The sequence below is a fragment of the Trachemys scripta genome, chromosome 25, assembly GCF_013100865.1.
Source record: "Trachemys scripta elegans isolate TJP31775 chromosome 25, CAS_Tse_1.0, whole genome shotgun sequence".
In the NCBI taxonomy this organism is placed as follows: Eukaryota; Metazoa; Chordata; order Testudines; family Emydidae; genus Trachemys; species Trachemys scripta.
The window spans coordinates 5,008,724-5,028,962 of record NC_048322.1 but is presented as its reverse complement, the minus strand read 5'-3'; the positions used below and the strand labels follow the sequence as shown (position 1 = coordinate 5,028,962).

Sequence of the window (20,239 nt, the reverse complement as noted above, 5' to 3'; positions counted from 1 at the left end):
TACTTGCCAACAATCCATCACCCATCAAAAATCTACCCTTTCCTTCATCAGTTAGAGCTTCAACCTGACCATCCACTTTAATCTGCTCCCGAGAAACATTTTCCTGACCAACTAGCTTTTTCTGTGCTTGACCTAATTTCACATTCACTTCTGAGACATTAGACAGACATTCAGAAACTCCGTTCACAGACAAACAGCTCTTTTCCTTAGACACACAATTGGAGAAACCCTCCCCAGGCAAATCATTGCCCGTAACAGACACAGGTTTCAGATCATTCCTTTCCTGTGACTGTTTACGTGGATTGAACAAAGCTTTAATATTCTCCCCAATCAAAAGATCCTTAGGCAACAGATAGTTAAGGGTAAATGCCTCTTTTACCTGTAAAGGGTTAAGAAATTCACCTAGCCTAGCTGACACCTGACCAGAGGAACCAATGGGGCGATAAGATGTTTCAAAAGGAAGGAGGGAAGTTTCCTTTGTTTAGTTCAGTTTCAGTTTTGACCGGAGTGGGAAAGCTCCAGAAATCAGCCTCTTATCAAGTAGTGAGTATTAGTGAAGGGAATAAATAGGTTTATGTTTATTTTCTTTGTAACTTGTCTTGGGCATTAGGGAATAATCAAATTGGGTATTTTTTGTGTAACTAAGTTTTGCCCAGGGGAACATCCTCTGTGTTTTGAATCTGTTGTCTGTGAGATCAGCTTGTATGCTATCTCCCAGAGGGTTTTCTTTTACCTTTCTTTTCTTTAATTAAAAGTCTTATTTTTAAGAACCTGATTGATTTTTCCTTGTGTTAAGATCCAAGGGGATTGGATCTGGACTCACCAGGAATTGGTGGGGGAAAGGTTAAATTCTCCTTGTGTTAAGATCCGAGAGTTTGGATTGGTGTTCACCAGGAAATTGGTGAAGAAGTCTCTCAAGGCTACCCAGGGAAGGGAGTTAGTACTTGGGAGTGGTGGCAGCAAACCCAGATCTAAGCTGGTAATTCAGCTCAGGGGTTCACATGCAGGTCCCCATATCTGTACTTTAAAGTCCAGAGTGGGGGTAAAACCTATAACAGCAACAACTTCCTTACACTAACTATAACTTCATGCTTAGCACCATTCCATTCAAGGTGGATAATTTCTGGCTAAAGGCACACGGACAGTAAACTCATAGAGGACTACAACATTCACACTATGATTCGGTACGTAATCCTCCTCCTTGACAAGATCTGCTTTAACAAGAGTGATGTTAGATGTTAATTTGCCCTAAACAGCTTTTACCATTGACTTTTACACTCTCTATGAATTTTTCATCATCGCTCCTATACATAGCATTGGCACAAGTTCTGGAGTCACCCTCTACTGAATTTACGGTAACAGCATTTACATAAAAGGTGGCAGTGTTGGGGCACATTTGGTTACACCCAGACAACTGCTCAGAGTTACACAATGTACCAACATTGTTAGAAACTGGACTTTCAAGAGGATACGATTTCAGCTGTTCTTCCCTTGCTTTTTTCACTTGGAGCTGAAGTCTGGCCGTGTTCTGTTGCATCTGGTGAGTCTCCTGTTGCATTTCGTGAGCTTTCTCCTCAGCAGCCAGCAGCTCCAGATGCCACCAGTGACAAAGTGGAGGATTTTCTTGTTTTTTCCTTGTTTTCCAATGGTTTGCATGCAGAGGGGGTTGTGACAATGCGGTTCTGGTGGAACCCAACTGATAGTGCCAACTCAGGACAAATTGCTCAAATAGGGCAGTTACAGCCCAAGGCTGGGGTTTTTTCCACCTCTAAGGCAAACCAACCAGCCAGATTAGGAGGACTTCGGTCTCACCCCCTGGCTAACCGCAAGTCTCACAAGCAATCTCCTTAGACACCCCAGTTTCCCAGTATTACCATCAGTGCCACTCGTTATGGGGACAAATGGTTATGAAAACCAATACCCCAGTAAAAGAAAAAGGTTCTCCTGATCCCAAAGGACCAAGCCCCAGACCCAGGTCAATATACAAATCAGATCTTACCCACAAATCACGCTGTTGCCAATCCTTTAGAATCTAAATCTAAAGGTTTATTCATAAAAGGAAAAAGATAGAGATGAGAGTTAGAATTGGTTAAATGGAATCAATTACATACAGTAATGGCAAAGTTCTTGGTTCAGGCTTGCAACAGCGATGGAATAAACTGCAGGTTCAAATCAAGTCTCTGGAATACATCCCCCGCTGGGATGGGTCCTCAGTCCTTTGTTCAGAGCTTCAGCTTGTAGCAAAGTTCCTCCAGAGGTATGAAGCAGGATTGAAGACAAGATGGAGATGAGGCATCAGCCTTATATAGTCTTTTCCAGGTGTAAGAACACCTTTGTTCTTACCGTGGAAAATTACAGCAAAATGGAGTCTGGAGTCACATGGGCCAGTCCCTGCATACTTTGCTGAGTTACAAGGCGTATCTGCCTTCTTTCAATGGGTCCATTGTATAGCTGATGGTCCTTAATGGGCCATCAAGCAGGCTAGGCAGAGCTAACACCATGTTGTCTGGGATGTCACCCAGCAGCATAGCCTAAGTTTGAAATGCAGATAGTATAGAGCCAATATTCCTAACTTCAACTACAAAATTGATACATACATATAGACAGCATAATTATAACCAGTAAACCATAACCTTGTCTTAGACACCCCATTTGACTCCCTTTACACAAGATCTGGGTGCCACTACAGAACCTTGGTTGCAACACTGATCTAGATGGTCCCAGAGTATATCAATAACGTCACAGGGGTGGGACTCAGTTTCCCTGGGCGTTACTTGTTTAACGAGGTGAGGGGAAAGGGAGTTTGTTGTTACAGAGGACCAGCGAGGGAACTTGGGACCCCAGCCAATGGCCTGGATATCCCAGCGACTGGTGACCTGGCAGCCTGGTGACCCGGAGGCCCAGCTGAGGAGTTGCAGCAGGTTCTGGCCAGTGGGAGGACAATGGGCTGCAAAGAGAGGACCCCGGTGATGTAACCAGCCAGTTCCAGCCAGAGGACAGAAGAGGGGAGAGGAGGCCCAGGTGATCCTGTTTACCTGGAGAGAAGAAAATGGACAAAGGCAAGGCTTGGGGGAAGTGATATCAGATGCCCAGCTGGGAAGCAGGGGGGCTCTGGGCTGGAGAGAGAGAGCACCTGGATGCAGAGGAGATTTGGACGTGCTGTGCTGAGGGAGGCCAGGCCCAAGGGCCCTGAGAGTTTCCTATGCTGTGTTCAAATGCTCAATAAACCCTCCTGTTTTATGCTGGCTGAGTGTCACTCCAGGCTAGAGAACAGGGTTGCATTATTCCCTCTGGGCGTGGAGGCCCTGGGGTCCAGAGCGAGTGGACTCCCTGAGGGGGCCCACGGCAGAGACAGGTGTGCTAAGGCTCAGAAAGGTGCGGCTCCAGGAGGTGGAAGGGCTTAACCCCTGAGAGAGAGTGGACCCCTGAGAAGGGCTGTCTCACTGAAGGGGTTCCATCCTCAGACCACACGGGGCCAAGAGTGGGCCCGACCTGTGAGTCCATGACACCACCTACGAGCTCTTTCCTCTCTTTTATCAGATTCTGTTTCCAATTCAGCCATTCCTTTCCTTAGTTTCTTTTTCCAGCTGGGCCAAGACTTGCTTCTCTTCCATGCAAATTTCTGCCAGTTTTTGTTCATGTTTAAACTGCAGACTGTCTCGCAGGGCTTGCAGTTTCATTGCTTCTGCTGCTTCTGTACTACCAGGTAAGGGCTGTGCTCCTGCCTTCTGATCACTGGCCATTAACTGATTTCTCACTCCTTGATTTGTAGTTTTCTTTCTAAAGTTTATCCCCTTTTCTGAACACAGATCTCCAGGGCTTTTCTGTCAAGACCCTCATATGCTCTTTGCTCCCCCATTGCAACTGCTCTTTAACCACCAAACTCTCAATACCAAAATTCAAATTTGGATAGTGTGGGGTTCTACTCCAAACCTTAATTGACCTGGTTCTGTTGCGCCTTGCACGACTACGCCACTGTAACAATGCTGGTTCTGGTGGAGCCCAGCTGAGAGTGCCAATTCAGGACAAATTGCTTAGAGCAGGGCAGTTATAGCCCAAGGCTGGGTTTCTTTTCCCCCAAAGGCAAACCAAACCAGCCAAAGAGACAGGACATTGGTCTCACCCCACTGGCTAACCATAAGTCACACAAGCAATTTCCTTAGACACTCCAGTTTCCCAGTAACACCACCAGTGCCTCTTGTTATGGGGATGACTGGTTATGAAAACCAATACCCCAGTAAAAGAAAAAAAAAAAAAAGATTCTCCTGATCCCAAAGGACAAAGCCCCAGACCCAGGTCAATATACAGGTCAGATCTTACCCTCAAATCACGCTGATGCCAATCCCTTAATCTAAAATCTAAAGGTTTATTCATAAAAGGAAAAAGATATAGATGAGAGCTAGAATTGGTTAAATGGAATCAATTGCATACAGTAATGGCAAAGCTCTTGGTTCAGGCTTGTAGCAGTGATGGAATAAACAGCAGGTTCAAATCAAGTCTCTGGAGAACATCCCCAGCTGGGATGGGTCCTCAGTCCTTTGTTAACTTCAGTTTGTAGCAAAGTCCTTCCAGAGGGAAGATGGAGGAGCTAGAGCAGCTTTTTATATTCTCTTGCCATGTGGTCTCTGCTTTCTTTGTTCCAAAGACAAGCTGTCCATCACAGGGCACAGAAAAACCTCAGAGTTCTGTCCATGGACAAGTCCCTGCATATTTTGCTGAGTCACAAGGTGTAGCTGCCTTCTCTCAGTGGGTCAGTTGTATAGCTGATGATCCTCAATGGGCCATCAAGCAGGCTAGGCAGAGCTGACACCGACTTGTCTGGGGTGTCACCCAGAAGACTAGCATAAGTTTGAGCTACAGACAGTAGAGAGCCAATATTCATAACTTCAACTACAAAAATGCTACATGCACATAGACAGCATAGGCATAATCAGCAAATCATAACCTTGTCTTAGACACCTTATTTTACCTCCTTTATACAAGTTTTGGTGCAACTACAGGATCTCGGTTGCAACAATGACCTATACAGTCCCAGTTCATGTCAATAACGTCACACACCACTCTGCCAGTACCCCTCACTCCCGACCCACAGCCCCTGCGGTCCCAGCCCTGAGCTCCTCAGTCACTGCTCTGCCGGTGCCCCTCACTCCCGACCCGCACCCCCTGCTATCCCAGCCCTGGGCTCCCCCCACAACTCTGCCGGTGCCCCTCACTCCTGAATTGTACCCCTGGTTTCCCAGCCCTGAGCTGCCCAGTCACCGCTCTGCCAGTGCCCCTCACTCCCGACCCACAGCCCCTGCTGTCCCAGCCTTGAGCTCCCCAATCACTGCTCTGCCGGTGCCCCTCACTCCCGACCCACAGCCCCTGCTGTCCCAGCCCTGAGCTCCCCAATCATTGGTCTACCGGTGCCCCTCACTCCCGACCCGCAGACCCTGTGCTCCCTGCCCTGACTTCTCTTTTCACTGCTCTGCCGGTGCTATTTTCTGTCTTATTATCTATCCCTTTCTTAATGATTCCCAACATTCCGTTCACTTTTTTGACTGCCGCTGTACATTGAGTGGATTTTTCCAGGGAACTAGTGACAATGACTCCAACATCTCTTTTTTGAGTGGTAACAGCTAATTCAGACCCCATCATTTTATAGATATAGTTGGGATGATGTTTTCCAATGTGCATTACTTTGCATTTATCAACGTTGAATTTCATCTGCCATTTTGTTGCCCAGTCACCCAGTTTTGTGAGATCTTTTTCTAGCTCTTCGCAGTCTGCTGGGACTTAACTAGCGTGAGTAGTTTTGTATCATCTGCAAATTTTGCTTGGTCTTGGGAGCTTGCAATATGGGAGGACAGGGAGGGGTGGAGGAGAATCATGTGGGATCCTGGCAGTGAGGGTGCTGGGGACAAGTGGTCTGAGCACCACCCAGCGCAGCAGCCGCCCCGCACTGCCCAGCTCCAGCTTCCAGCCTCCGACCTGCACAGGGGGTGGGGGGAAGGAGGCGTGGGTGTGTTTGGACTGAATAGTTGTGGCTCCTTCAACAAGGGTTTGGGTTTGTTCTAAGGCAGACACGTCTTGTGAACAAATACAGCTGAGCTGTGTTCCTGTCAGTCATACTGCTAGCCTGGAGATCCTGAGTGACTGGGCACCACATTGAGTATGAAACTGGAGAATAATCCTCCCTTTCTTTAGAAGACCAGAGCTCTCTGCGCAGGCGTGGGTATCGCGGGCTGAGGGAGTGGAGAAACCTGGGGGGCTGTCGGTACCCTACAAGTGACGAGCATTTTAGGCCCTGGGTAGGCTGGAGGGGAATAGAGAAGGAGGATCAAGTGAGCAGCAGCCAGGTGACCCGTGTCTGTCTGTCGGTTGGTCTTCCATGCACCAGTTCCGGCCTAGCTTACAAGTGTTCTCAAGTATCAGAGGGGTAGCCATGTTAGTCTGGATCTGTAAAAAGCAACAGAGAGTCCTGTGGTACCTTTAAGACTATCAGATGTATTGGAGCATAAGCTTTCATGGGTGAATACCCACTTCGTCAGACACATGTAATGGAAACTTCCAGAGGGAGGTATAAATATGCAGGCAAGAATCAGTCTGGAGATAACGAGGTTAGTTCAATCAGGGAAGGTGAGGTCCTCTGCTAGCAGTTGAGGTGTGAACACTCTGGGAAACACTCTTTGTGTATTACCCCAACTGGCCATCAGGTGTCACTGCTGCTCCAGGGCGGATGCATTCTGTGCCCAGAATACCCCCCATCTCCTGTTTCTTCCTGTACCGCATCCCTATGGCAGTACCCTGGCCCTGTGACTCTCAGCTGGCTGGCTTGCACGCTGCACTTATTGCTTGCTTCCCACCAGCTCCTTCCTCTTGCAGGACTCTCTCTCCTGCCCTGAGTCCCCGCCTCTTGTTGTACTTAAAGTACTGCATTTTGGTGAAGAATGCGAAAGGGGGAGCAAGCATAGAATCCACAGTTATTATAAAACTGGTGTGCACACCGCCAGCTTTAGCAAGCCTGGCACTATAGGAAAAAGAGCGTAAACTTTCAGTTGATTAACCAAACTCTGAAGGATATAGGAGTTTAGGTTTAAATTGTGTTCATGACTGAGCTAAAGAGGAGAGCTTAGTGTTTCTCACTCTGATCTGGGGAAGGATTAACCAAACTCTGAAGGATATAGGAGTTTAGGTTTAAATTGTGTTATAGAGGTACATACACCCTCAGCCGTAGCAAGACTGAGCTAAAGAGGAGAACTTAGTGTTTCTCACTCTGATCCAGGGAAGGATTTGTGTAATTGGTGTATGAACCCTCAGTGGTAGCAGACCGAGCAATACAGAGGGAAGCTTAGCGTCTCTCCCTCTGCCCCAGAGTGGGTTAAAAACATAAGATGCAGATCTTGTTCTGTTAAACCAAACTCTGAAGGATATAGGAGTTTGGGCAGTGTAGTGTGTTTTTTTTGTTTGTTTTTTGTTTTTTGTTTTTTTGTTTTTTGTTTTTTGTTTTGTTTGTAAGTAATATTGTGGTAATTTCACAATTTTGAAGAAAAAGTTTAAGAAACGGAACCAGGAAGGATGGGGGCTAGTTGGAAAGCCCACCCTCCTTGCTAAATTGGTAGTGGAACAAGGCTTGTGCCCATGAAAAGAAACTGTTTATTGGAAAAAGCAGGATCGGGCCCAGGCAAGCAACAGATAGAGAAACTGGAAAACAGGTTGGGTACAGAGAGTTAAAACAGCACTCTCAAATCTTACAGCAGCAGTAACATCAGGATAAAAAACATTTTAGACCCCAGAAGGGGGCAGACCTTTGGGACCCCTCTGGAGATTGGGAAGGGGGATATTTGGGATATTTGGGTAAATTCCTCCTCCCTGGGCCAAAATGCCATTGAAACAGTTAACAACAGTGCCCGCATTCTCCACCAAAATGCAGTACTTTAAGTACAACACTCTCCCAGCCTCATCTCCTGGAACTCGGCCAGCTGTCACTTGATCCGGTCGTACAATCACACGCTGACTGGCTCCCCTGTCTGGATGCTCTTGGGGAAATCCCACGGGCGACGCTGCAGGACTTAGTACCATTGGTTTCTTTAATGTTGTGGTGTTTACCTGACCACTAGAACAGAGCCACAAACTCCTCCCTCACCCACTTCCACCAATCCTCCTGGTTGCCACAGAACCCTCTGATGGTTTCCTGTTCTGCCAACACCACCAGGCCTCACCGCCCTGCCCCTTTATCTTGCAAGCTCCGGATGTACAGCTTCCAAAATCCTCTGCCATGGGTCAGGGAATTGCTCACATTGAGCACACAGTGAGAGCTGCGTGATCCGAAGAGTCCATTGGCACCACCCTGCACTGGGCTGTCGACGTGCTCTCCTTCACGTAAATCCAGTAAATGCGACTCCTGGCCTGTCCCCGCAGAAAGGTGTTCCCCATCTATGGGTGGTGTGAGCTCGGATCAGAGGAATAGGAGGCTGCCGTCCACCCTCCACTGGTTCCACTACAGAGAAAGATGTCCTCTAAGCCGACCTCGCTACAGACCTGCACCAGGTAGTGCTCATTGTAAAAATGTTTCCTCTGACAGTCGGATCAGCGGTCCTCAGGCCAGCTGACACAATTAAAATCCACCCCCAACACCAAACACCATGAGGTCCAGAGGAAGGGAGCCAGTTCCTACCATAGATCTTTCCTTTCACACCTTAACTGGGGACCATACACACTAATATAGCGGTAACCAGTGCCATGGAGCACACAGTCCATGAGCAATGCCCTCCCTGGTCAGAGCTCCACCACCTTCCATACTCACACCGCAAATGTGAAGAACAAGACTCCCACCCCAACATTCTGCCCTGGCCCAGAGGACCAGAAAGACAGGCCTTTCCTCCAATCACCCTCTCCCCATCGAGCTACCCTAAAGTCATTAATGTGCATTTCCTGAACGTCCACCATGTCCAAGTCCAGCTGCTCCAAGGCACTGAATATCAAGTGCCTCCTCCTGGTCCCCTGAATCCCTGCCACATTCCATGTTGCCACTTTAACAGATGCCCCTTCCCTGGTACTGCCCTCGCTCAGCTGTGCATAGGAGCTTTCATCCCCAATCCCTGCCCCCTCTAGCACCATCTCTGAGGGCCGTCCTGCCTCATTCTCTTCAGATTGGGTCAACCAATAAGTTGTGTGGGAAAGACAGCTCCCGTCCCTCATTATTATGAGTCAGGTGGGCCAACTGGAGCAGAAGCCCACACTATCTTTTCCTGCTGCAGAGCCCAAGACCTGGGATTTGACTTGGGTGTAGGCACCGCTTCGCTCCCAGAAAACAAGCCACCCCTGGACAAACAGGGATGAAAGGGCTTGCCAAAGGCTGGGATTAAACCACAGCCCTTTGGATCTTCAGTCTAATGCTCACCCAACTGAGTAACTTTGGCACCTGTGTGGTACTATTATGGTCTGCTGCTTCTCTGTCTGGGATGTTTTTGTCAAACGTGGCACACAAAAAGGACGTCATTGTGAGCGGCCCATGAATGCAAGACTGGCCTTTGCCTGCCTTGATCAGCTTGACTTGCTTCCTCACCCCATTCCTGCCTTAGTTCCCAGGTTGACCTGGTGGTGGAAGGGGACTGGGGGCCAGTGGCACGGGGAGGAAGTTGAGCTGGACCCTGAGCTAGACTCGACCCTGGCAGCAAGAGTCTGGTCACCACTTGCCGCCCCACCCTGTTGTCCTGGCTTCCCCCACTGGACGTCATTTAGGGAGGGAAGTGGGGCTTCTGCCTCCCCTCCCCGATTTTCACACCGCAGAGGAGCACTAACAGGAAAACAGGGAGCTGCTCCGCACTCCCATCGGAGGAACCGGACGCCCTTAGCTGTGGTGAGTAAGAAGTGTCTGTTGGCTGAGGAGCTGGATCAGCAGCTGCCGCCTCCCCGTCTGCTCCAGGCTGTGGGAAATGCTCATTGCCTGGCTGCCTGGGTGGATGCTGCCCCTGGAGAGTGTCTGTATTGGTCTGTCCACCTCCCGCCTTCACTGAGCCAGTCTGGTAAGGTCGCAAGTGTCCCCTCTGCCTTGGGAGCTGAGAGTCTGTGCAGACATCAACCCCCCTGTCAGCCCCCACAGCCAGCAGCAGCGCCAGCCCCCCCAGCACCACAGGGGCACTCAATGCACTTCCTGTGGGGAAATCGCTCCTTGTCATCCAGCTGCTAGAATGAGAGCCAGGAGAGAGCAGTGTCTGGCTCACCTTGGGGGAGTGATGAGTGCTGACCTCCTTCAGTCTCCCCCGCAATGCTGCTCAGTTTTATTGTCACTGTAATAGTCAGTGCTTCCCTTCAGGGCCATCCCGAGAGGGGTGCTGTGCATGGGACAAATCCCGCCCTTTCCACCCCCAGGCCCTGCCCCCACTCCACCCCTTCCCCCAAACCCCCACCCCATCCCGTCTCTTCCCACCCTGCACCTTCCTACCCCATTCCTCTCCCTCCCCCACCTCTTCCCATCCCTGCTCCTCCCCCTCCCCTGCCAGTGCTTCCTCCACACCACTGAAGAGCTGATCACTGGCAGGCAGGAGATGCTGAAGGGGAAGAGGAGGAGCTTGTCAGCAAGACCTGTAGCGGGGGCAGGAGCTGGCTGCCGGTGGGTCCTGAGCACCTATTTGTTTCTCTGTTGGTGCTGCAGCCCCAGAGCACCCATGGAGTCGCTGACTTGGCTCCTTTCACACTTTAAAGAGAGGAGCAGCAGCCAGGGTTATGGCTGATCTTTGGGACATGGAGTGCTAGATAGGTGAGTGGCAGAGGCTTCAGCTGCTAGAAGTTTGCCTGACACCTCAGGTACACAGTGTGAGGTGGTGTCCCAGGGATCTCTATGAAAGGAGCAGAACAGGATTTACTTGGGGTGGGGAGAGAATTGAGAGCGTCTCAGGGGTTTGTATAGAGGTATTGCCCAGGTTAGAGACTGACTAAAACAGAGGCCTCACTGTGACCAGGATTCCAACCTGCACAGGTGAACCCTATTGGATTTCAACTCCAACGCACCAAAGAGTCCTGTGGCACCTTATAGACTAACAGACGTATAGGAGCATGAGCTTTCGTTGTTGAATACCCATTTTGTCGGATGCATGCATCCGAAGAAGTGGGTATTCACCCACGAAAGCTCATGCTCCTATACGTCTGTTAGTCTATAAGGTGCCACAGGACTCTGCTGCTTTTACAGATCCAGACTAACACGGCTACCCCTTTGATACTTAACTCCAACGCCTTAACCACTCAGCCATCACAGCTGTGAGCACAATAATGCCCCAATGCCAGAGAAACTGGTAAATAATCACAATGGCCAGGCTTGAAATCAACTGAAATACAGAATTCACACAGCAAACCTGGCTCCCAAAGCACAGGGGGGATTTGGGGTTTGTTCTCTTTGCTTAGCCATGTGCAGTCGCACAGAGAGCGCTTTTAAAAGTCTCCCCTCCCACAAAGAGGGAATGGGAAATGATTCTTAACTTGAAACTTGATGTGAATGAGGATGTCTGGACCACAAGGCCAAGGACTGGCCGTTACTATAGAAACCAGTGACACACGGAACCAGGTTAAGGAAAATATTTCCTGGAGTCAATAATTGGAATAGCAGCAGTATTGTGCAGCAAAATCTCTCCCAAGAGGAGTTAGTGCATTGGTGGTTCGGTAGCAGAAGTCACAGACACAGCGGGGGAGGTCTAGCTTTGGTTTCTGGCCAGCAGAGGGATGAGTTTTATTGTCTCCATATTTCAGTAGAAAAATTCAGACCCAAACAGGGTGTGGTCGGGGTTTCTCTGGTTTTCATTTGGTTTGGTTTGTTTTTCACATTTGAAATGTCCTGGATAATTTTGCTGGGGAAACTGTTTGGACAAGGCCAAGGAAGAGTTAGAACAATTACAATCTCCATGGGAGTGAGGGGGTCTCAGTGCTGTGGGAGGGGTGGAGATTTTCATGGAGGGGAGTTTAGGAGATAAATGAGAGGCTTTTGCTCCAGCAAAGGGAGAGGTTTGGCACTTTCATTTTTACCAAGTGAAACCCCCCCCGCTCTCCCCACATTGCTCCCCTGCTGCTGCTGCCCCAACTCAAACCCCACTTTCACCACAAGCATGTGACCTACAGCTTCCTGATGACAAAGCCCTTATATATCAGAGACAAACTACCCTGGTCTGCCCCTTCTCCCAGCTGAGCCTTCCCCCCACAGAACCCAGGACAACCCCGACCTATCCACCTCAATCCGCCGAAGTGGCAAGGGAGAAACGGACGAGACTTCTCTGTTGGCTGCTGTGACGTTATTAATATGAACTGGGACTGTAGAGATCATTGTTGCCAACACTGTTGGAGCCTTGGAGTCATCTCTGAAGATGTCCACGCAGTGTGCAGTGGCAAGCAAAAAGCAAACAGGATGTTAGGAATCATTTAAAAAGGGATAAAAAATAAGATGTAGAATATCTTATTGCCCTTATATAAATCCATGGGATGCCCACATCTTGAATACTGCGTACAGATGTGGTCTCCTCATCTCAAAAAAGATATACTGGCATTAGAAAAGGTTCAGAGAAGGGCAATTACAATGATTAGCGGGTTGGAACGGGTCCCATATGAGGAGAGATTAAAGAAGCTAGGACTTTTCAGCTTGGAAAAGAGGAGACTAAGGGGGGATAAGATAGAGGTATTTAAAATCATGAGTGGTGTGGAGAACGTGAATAAGGAAAAGTTATTTACTTGTTCCCATAATATAAGGAATAGGGGCTACCAAATGAAATTAATGGGCAGCAGGTTTAAAACAAATAAAAGGAAGTACTTCTTCACACAGTGCACAGTCAACCTGTGGAACTCCTTGCCTGAGGAGGTTGTGAAGGTTAGGACTATAATAGAGTTTAAAAGAGAGCTAGATAAATTCATGAAGGTTAAGTCCATCAATGGCTATTAGCAGGACAGGTAAGGAATGGTGTCCCTAGCCTCCGTTTGTCAGAGGGTGGAGATGGACGGCAGGAGAGAGATCACTTGATCGTTACCTGTTAGGTTCACTCCCTCTGGGGCACCTGGCATTGGCCACTGTCAGTAGACAGGATACTGGGTTGGATGGACCTTTGGTCTGACTCAGTCTGGCCGTTCTTATGTTCTTATGTTCTGGCCCTAACGCTGAAAACACTTCAAGGATATGCATGTACTGTTACCCATAGTCATGAGTGCTGGCAGCCACAGGGCCACTCCCACCAATTAACAAATACACAGAATTAAGTTTCAACCAATTATTTATTACTGGAATTTTTCCTACTGGGGGCCAGGGTAGTGCCATAGGGATGCGGTACTGGAAGAAACAGGGGATGGGGATATTCTGGGCACAGAATGCATCCGCCCTGGAGCAGCTGTGATACCTGATGGCCAGTCGGGATAAGGCACACAGTGCATCCGCACTGGAGCAGCAGTGACACCTGGTGGCCAATCGGGATAAGGCACAGAGTGAATCCGCCCTGGACCAGCAGTGACATCCTGTGGCCAGTCGGGGTAATACACAAAGAGTGTTTCCCAGAGAGGAGTAGTGACAAGCTGTGGCCAGCAGGGACAGCACCAGCCTCTTCCCAGTGGGGGGAGCTGAGTTAGCGTAGACAGAAGATTGTGGCTGCTGCACACCCGTCTCACCATGAGTCCCTGCCACTCTCTGTGGCCCCTCCCCGTGCAGCTCCTCAGTGAAGTGTCAGCCCCGCCTCCTCCCCTCTGAGGCCCCGTCCCCTGCCCAGGCCAGAGGCCAGAAGCCAGAGCTGGGAGGGGCAGCTCCTGCACTAGCTGGTACCATGAGGCGGGCAGCTGCAGCACTGCCCCGTCTTGTCCTCCTGCTGCTTGGGGCTGGGACTGCTCCTCAGCTCCCGGCTGCCACCATTTGACTGCCCCCATCGTGTAAGAGCTGCCTGGGTGGGGGTTGACTGGGCCGGGCCCCAGTGCCAGCAGGGTCCTCGGGCAACAGCAAACACGGATAACTGACATCTCCTTGAGAGGACACAAATGGTCCCCCCAAGCTTGCCAGGCCCCAGTTAGTTGCAGATGCCTTTCTCAGGGACCCCCCCATCCCCCAAGCAAACATAACCAATTCTCTCCATAGACAAGAGACTTTGCAGCCCTCTCTCAATACTTAACATAAGTAAATTTCTGCAGATCAATGTCTGGTTTCCATCCCCAGGGATGGGGTCAGGGTGGCCACTCTTTCTTTTGGTCTCTGCCACAGGCTGGCCATTCTCTCAGCTACCCAATGTCATTAGGAACTGAAAAGAGAAAGTGAGAACACTTGTGAGCTAGGCTGGAACTGGTGCATGGAAGACCGACCGACAGACAGACACGTGTCACCTGGCTCCTGCTCATTGGATCCTCCTTCTCTATTCTCCTCCAGCCTCCCCAGGGCCTAAAATGCTCATCACTTGTAGGGTACCTACAGCCTGTCAGGTGTCTCCATTCCCTCAGCCTGTGACACCCACACCTGCACAGAGAGCTCTGGTCCTCTAAAGAAAGGGAGGATTGTTCTCCAGTTTCATACTCAATGTGGTGCCCAGTCACTCAAGATCTCCAGGCTAGCAATGTGAATGACAGGAACACAGCTCAGCTGTATTTGTTCACAAGAAGTGTCTGCCTTAGAACAAACCCAAACTGTTGTGGAAGTAGCCACAACTACTCGTTTCAAACACACCCACCCCCCCTGTTCCCCTCCCATTAGAAGAGCAGGAAAGCACCGCCACAGAACACAAGTGAAGATAAGGTGACCCACATGCCGGGCACTAGAGGGAGGACGTTGCACTGTCAGGGTGTGAGGGTGCCATGTCATTCCCCAGGCCCTGCTGTGCTGAACGTTGTTCACTCACCCTCACCTTTGTGATCCTTTAAGCTTCTGGTCTCCAGGCTCCTGTGGAGCCAGTTTCAGATTCCACGTCCTCCCTCGAGGTCTCTCCGAGATGGCTGAGTGTGTGGTCTCCTCCAGCGCCCGACTAGCTCTCAGTCCTGAGAACGCTGCTTCCAGCTCGCTGTGTGCACAGGGCAGGGGCATCCTACTAACAACACAGCCTTGACAGGATGATGTTAACACGGCTCTTAGGCCAACCCTTCCCTCCTGCAGGCTGGAAGCATGGGGAGGGGGAGAGGAAGGAGGAGGTCTTTAACCCGCAACCCCACCCATTGCTTACCTGGGCCTGCAGCAGAGCCATCGTGACATGAGAGGTATCCATGGAAACAGCAGAGCCTCCCTTTAAAACTGATGAGACCAAGACCCCCCACATTGCTTTGCCCCTGACCCTCAAGCATTGCCCCACCTGCAGCCCAGTTAGCATAATGCATAGAGTGTGTTTCCCATAGAAGAGCAGTGACACCCAGGTCTCTGTGGCGGCGGGCGTGGTGAGGGGCAAAAGTGGCCCTTTGAGGCTCCCGGAGCAAGAAAGTATCACGGGCTTACCGCCGTCCCTGGGTGGGCTCGAACTACCATCCTTTCGGTTAACAGCCGAACGCGCTGACCCATTGCGCCACAGAGACATGGCTGGGTTGAGCGCAAAAGTCGGGAATCAGCTCAGGGTAGGGTATACCATAAGTGTGCAGTGGTTAGACAAGAAACAGCAAGGAACTGGACTGGTATGGAGTGAAACTGTATCTTATGTGTGCCTGATGACTGTACATTTGAGCTAGTTCTGTGGGAAGGAGCAGAAAAGAGCATTGGGGCTGCGGTATAGCGCTTGCGTATGCTTTCTCTGACCTGTTTTGCTGTAAGAGTTAACGGGGAGAGATTGTTAGGCGCAGGTCAGTGGGTGGGTATATGCAAATTAGGAGTGTACAGGGAAACCAGTGAGAGAAAGGAGGCTGAAAGACTTCTCTGTCTTTTTTTTTTAACAGAATGGTGCGTTAACGGTTCTTGCTTTGAATTCCTCCATTGAAGTCATTTCGGGGAAGTGACCCTCACTTAGAGTTACCTAGTTCTCAAAGTCACGTGAATGGTGTTTGGTGCGTGTCTGGGAGCTCATCCTGGTGAGGTAGAAAGCGGTGGGGACAGAGGGGCTGTATAGCATCCGAGGTCCTCAGCCTTGCTTCTCTGTTCTCCCTGAGCTAAGATCAAGTGTAGTGTGTTGTAGTAGAGCACTTTACCAGCTGCTTGCAGTACCAAGAGGCGTGAACCAGAGTGATGTTGTTCTTTGACTATGAGACCGGGACCAAGAGACTTTCTCTGTTGTATCATACGAACTGGAGCCATAAATTTCCTGAACGTGAAATATCACCAAATGTGGGTCCATTTATTTTTATCATCTTCCCTCTTTCTACTCCATACCCGAACATAGCCACTTTATGAACTTTATCCCCTCATACCTCAATGTCTCTACTTTTAACCCATCAACTTTTTCCCCTCAGTGGGGGATATTGCAGATTCTGTATTCCTTATGCCACAGGCTTTTAAACCAAACTTTGCATCCTCGCTAATCTGTACGTTATTCCCTGCGAACCAGAAACTTCTATGCTTAAACTCTGTATCGTTCACTTTTTTTTTTAACATCATCTTAATAGAGACATTTGTACGGAACGCATTACAGGACACCGTCAATACCACATTGAGTAATCGAGACCGCTGAGCCGTGAAATAACCCACTTCCTTCTCTGACACGTACTCATTCGCTACACCGATACTGACTTGGACTCCTTATACGTTCCATGGGTGGCGTACCCGAGCCCACTTATCCACTGACACTTTAAAAACTCTTGCACCCCAATCTGGCTCTATGCTGGTTATGGGTGATATGTATGTATCTCTTCACCCTTGCAACCGATACCTGAAATCCCTCATAAATCAAGCCTGAACCCCAGAAGCACAGTACCTTCCCTCTTAAGTCGTGTCTATTTAATTTTAAACATTAACTTTAATAAAAATTGTAAAACCTGTTCTTATCAGTTTCATATCTGATATGTCCTTTATTTGAGGACTGCATGTTACATTGATTTTTGAAACAGGAGGCTGGAATAGGAGCTTGCTCTGTCCACCTCACGCATTGACCTGGTATTGCAGCGTCTCTGGGAACCGGGCATCTGCTTTTGGGGAGAGTCTCCTGGTTAGAAAAACAGGAAGAGTTTCACTGTGAAGATGCTGGTTTGATAAGGCGTTTTTTGTTTGTTTGTTCTTTTGTTTGTTTGTTTTTAAGAACAGCCTGGACTCATTGGCGTTTTGATTTCCTTGTGACAAAATATTGCTAAAACTTCTTGGGGGTGTTTTCTGAGTCTAGAGATGTGGGTTTCGTTGTCTTGCTGGAGGATTGTTTTAAAAGCCAGGTGTGACGGGTCAGGTCGCAGAAACCCCTTTGGGGCTGCCACCTGATGTGCCTAGACTACCTCCGAGTCCGTCTTCCCTGCCAGCTTGGGATTTCGGTACCTTGCCTGTTTGAGCCAGACGCGCTTTGCCTGCTGCAAACACGGATCCAAGTCTGAACCACGTCCCCCACAAGCTGCAGGCTTAACTGAAAACTGTTTAAGAAGTGCGCCCGTCTCCGGCACTCGGATAGCCAGCTCCCAGTGGGGTCCAAACCCCAAATCAATCCCTTTTACCCTGTAGAAAGCTTATCCAGGGTAAACTGTAAAATCCTGTTGCCAGGGCTGCTGCCCAGCAGCCTGCGCATTTGCCTGCCAGCCCTAGAGCTCGTAAAGCGCTAATCCAGATAGTGGGGGCTGGGAGCTCTGGGGGAAGAGTCAGCAGAGTGGCGCAGCGGAAGCGTGCTGGGCCCATAACCCAGAGGTCGATGGATCGAAACCATCCTCTGCTACGCCCGCACTCACTTCTTTTGGCTCTGGGCCTTCAAGCCAGGCGGCGACCAGCAGAGCGCCAAGAGCCTAGGCCAGGAGGCAAGAGGTGGCTGAGGCGGCAGCCTGCCGGGGAGCTCCCCGGCACCTCTGGCTGCCTGGGCTGAAGGCAAGAGGCAGGCCTGGGCGTGGTGAGGGCCTCCTGTCCCGGAATGAGGCAGCAGTGCTTCCTTTCTGCCCCCTCCCTCCACCCCACCGGCAGGCGGCTGCTGCGGGAGAACACCAGGGAGGCTCTCGGGATGCCAGGCAGCTCTGTGTGGCTGTCAGGGTAAAGAGCCGAGGCTCCCGACTCCACCTGCCATTGACTCACGTGGCTCTGCGCTCCGTCAGCCGGGGCAGGCCAGGCTGCAGACGTGACTCAGCTTGGGCAACATGGCCACGCTTTCCTGACGAGGACTGAGGCAGGCCAAGAGCTGTGTGCAGCCTACAGGGAAGTGGGAGGGAGGCGTCTTCGAGCTTGCGTGTCTCGTCCGTTTCTCCCTTGCCCCTTGGGCGGAGGCGGGAAGAGAGCGAAACGTTCCCAGCTGAAGGTTTTGCGCTCGGCCTTGAGGATTAATCCCGAACCTCCGACATGACTGCTGGGAGACGGGTTTCTGAATGCCATCCAGCGCGCTCTTCGGGCCACCAGCTGAAAGCACCGAGGGCAAGAGGGACGGTTTTGAGGCGGCAAAAGGGGGCCTTTGAGGCTCCCGGCAGGTCTCGAGGAGCGAGGAAGTAGCACAGGCTTACCACCGTCCCTGGGTGGGCTCGAACCACCATCCTTTCGGTTAACAGCCGAACGCGCTGACCCATTGCGCCACAGAGACACGGCTGGGTAGAGCGCAAAAGTTGGGAATCAGCTCAGGGTAGGGTATACCATAGGTGTGCAGTGGTTAGACAAGAAACAGCAAGGAACTGGACTGGTATGGAGTGAAACTGTGTCGTATGCGTGCCTGATAACTGTACGTTTGAGCTAGTTCTGTGGGAAGGAGCAGAAAAGAGCATTGGGGCTGCGGTATAGCGCTTGCGTATGCTTTCTTTGACCTGTTTCGCTGTAAGAGTTAACGGGGAGAGATTGTTAGGCGCAGGTCAGTGGGTGGGTATATGCAAATTAGGAGTGTACAGGGAAACCAGTGAGAGGAAGGAGGCTGAAAGACTTCTCTGTCTTTTTTTTTTAACAGAATGGTGCGTTAACGGTTCTTGCTTTGAATTCCTCCATTGAAGTCATTTTGGGGAAGTGACCCTCACTTAGAGTTACCTAGTTCTCAAAGTCACGTGAATGGTGTTTGGTGCGTGTCTGGGAGCTCATCCTGGTGAGGTTGAAAGCGGTGGGGACAGAGGGGCTGCGTAGCATCCGAGTTCTTCAGTCTTGCTTCTCTGTTTTCTCTAAGGTAAGATTGCTTTCTGAGCTCTGGTCAAGTGTAGATAGTCTCTTGATCTATCCAAGGCTGTGATCAAGTGTCTTGATGTTTTTGGTCCTTTGGTCTTGAGATGAAAACCTTGTCTTTGTTTCTGGGACCTTGAAGTGAAAAAATTTTCTAGTAGAGAGCACTTCACCAGCCACCCGCAGTACTAAGAGGTGTGAACCAGACTGATGTTGTTCTTTGACTACTAGACAGGGACCAAATGACTTTCTCGGTTGGATCGTATGAACTGGAGCCATAATGTTCCTGAACGCTAAATGTCACCACATGTGGGTCACTCCATTTTTGTCATCATATTTACTCCTTATACTCCATACCCAAACATAGCTGTTTTATGAGCTTATACTTGTGTCTCAAGAAAAAAGTCTCAGGTGTCTATAGACTAAATCCAGAAAGTAAACCTTTTTATTTTGTCATTGAGAAGCAGAGGTATGTATAATAACTTTCTCTAGTTTCCATCAGGAGCCGCTGTAACGTACAAGGGAAGCAGAGCTGTCCCTAGGGTATGGCGAGTTGGGGCGGCTGCCCCAGACCCTGTGCTTTGTGCTGTCCCGTGGCAGTTTACTCAATTGCTAGACTCTAGGGATGGCTCTGTGTGTGTGTCATGTGGGGGGCGCTAGGCAGGGCCGGGAGGGTGGGATTACGGTGGGGGGAGCCAGGCTGGCCCAGGGGGATAGTGGGGGTCTTGGCGCCGACAGCGGGGGTCGGAGCCACACTCACCAGTGGAATCGGTATCAGCGAACCCAGCCTGCCAGCTTCCGGCATCACTCAGGAGAGGGGGCGGAAGGTGAAAAGAGGCAAACCAGAGGTGGGAAGTAGCAGGGTGGGGTGGGGACAGGACTTGGGGCTCAGAGGGGTGATTTGTCCCGGGCCCAGCACCCCTCTATGGACGGTCCTGAGGGGAAGCAGTGACTATTACAGTGACAATAATTGCGGGGGAGACTGCAGGAGATCAGCACTCATCACTCCCCCAAGGTGAGCCAGACACTGCTCTCTCCTGGCTCTCATTCTAGCAGCTGGATAAGGAGCGATTTCCCCACAGGAAGTGCATTGAG

The 20,239-nt window shown here is 50.2% G+C and overlaps 2 protein-coding genes and 4 non-coding genes across 8 annotated transcripts in view; 3 read left to right on the top strand and 3 right to left on the bottom strand.

The window, feature by feature from the left end:
* LOC117869997 (zinc finger protein 883-like) overlaps positions 1 to 20,239 on the top strand; it is a 929,932-nt gene that overhangs the window by 143,929 nt on the left and 765,764 nt on the right. The window lies entirely within an intron of this gene.
* Positions 1 to 20,239, bottom strand: part of LOC117870029 (zinc finger protein 501-like) — a 561,112-nt gene that overhangs the window by 83,870 nt on the left and 457,003 nt on the right. The gene's annotated exons all lie outside the window — the stretch shown is intronic.
* On the bottom strand, positions 15,410 to 15,483 carry TRNAN-GUU. Its single transcript has one exon. It is a non-coding gene; the product is annotated as a tRNA-Asn (tRNA).
* Positions 16,832 to 17,021, top strand: LOC117870110. The gene has a single exon (XR_004643934.1). It is a non-coding gene; the product is annotated as a U2 spliceosomal RNA (small nuclear RNA).
* Positions 17,673 to 17,744, top strand: TRNAM-CAU. The gene has a single exon. It is a non-coding gene; the product is annotated as a tRNA-Met (tRNA).
* TRNAN-GUU lies at positions 18,514 to 18,587 on the bottom strand. The gene has a single exon. It is a non-coding gene; the product is annotated as a tRNA-Asn (tRNA).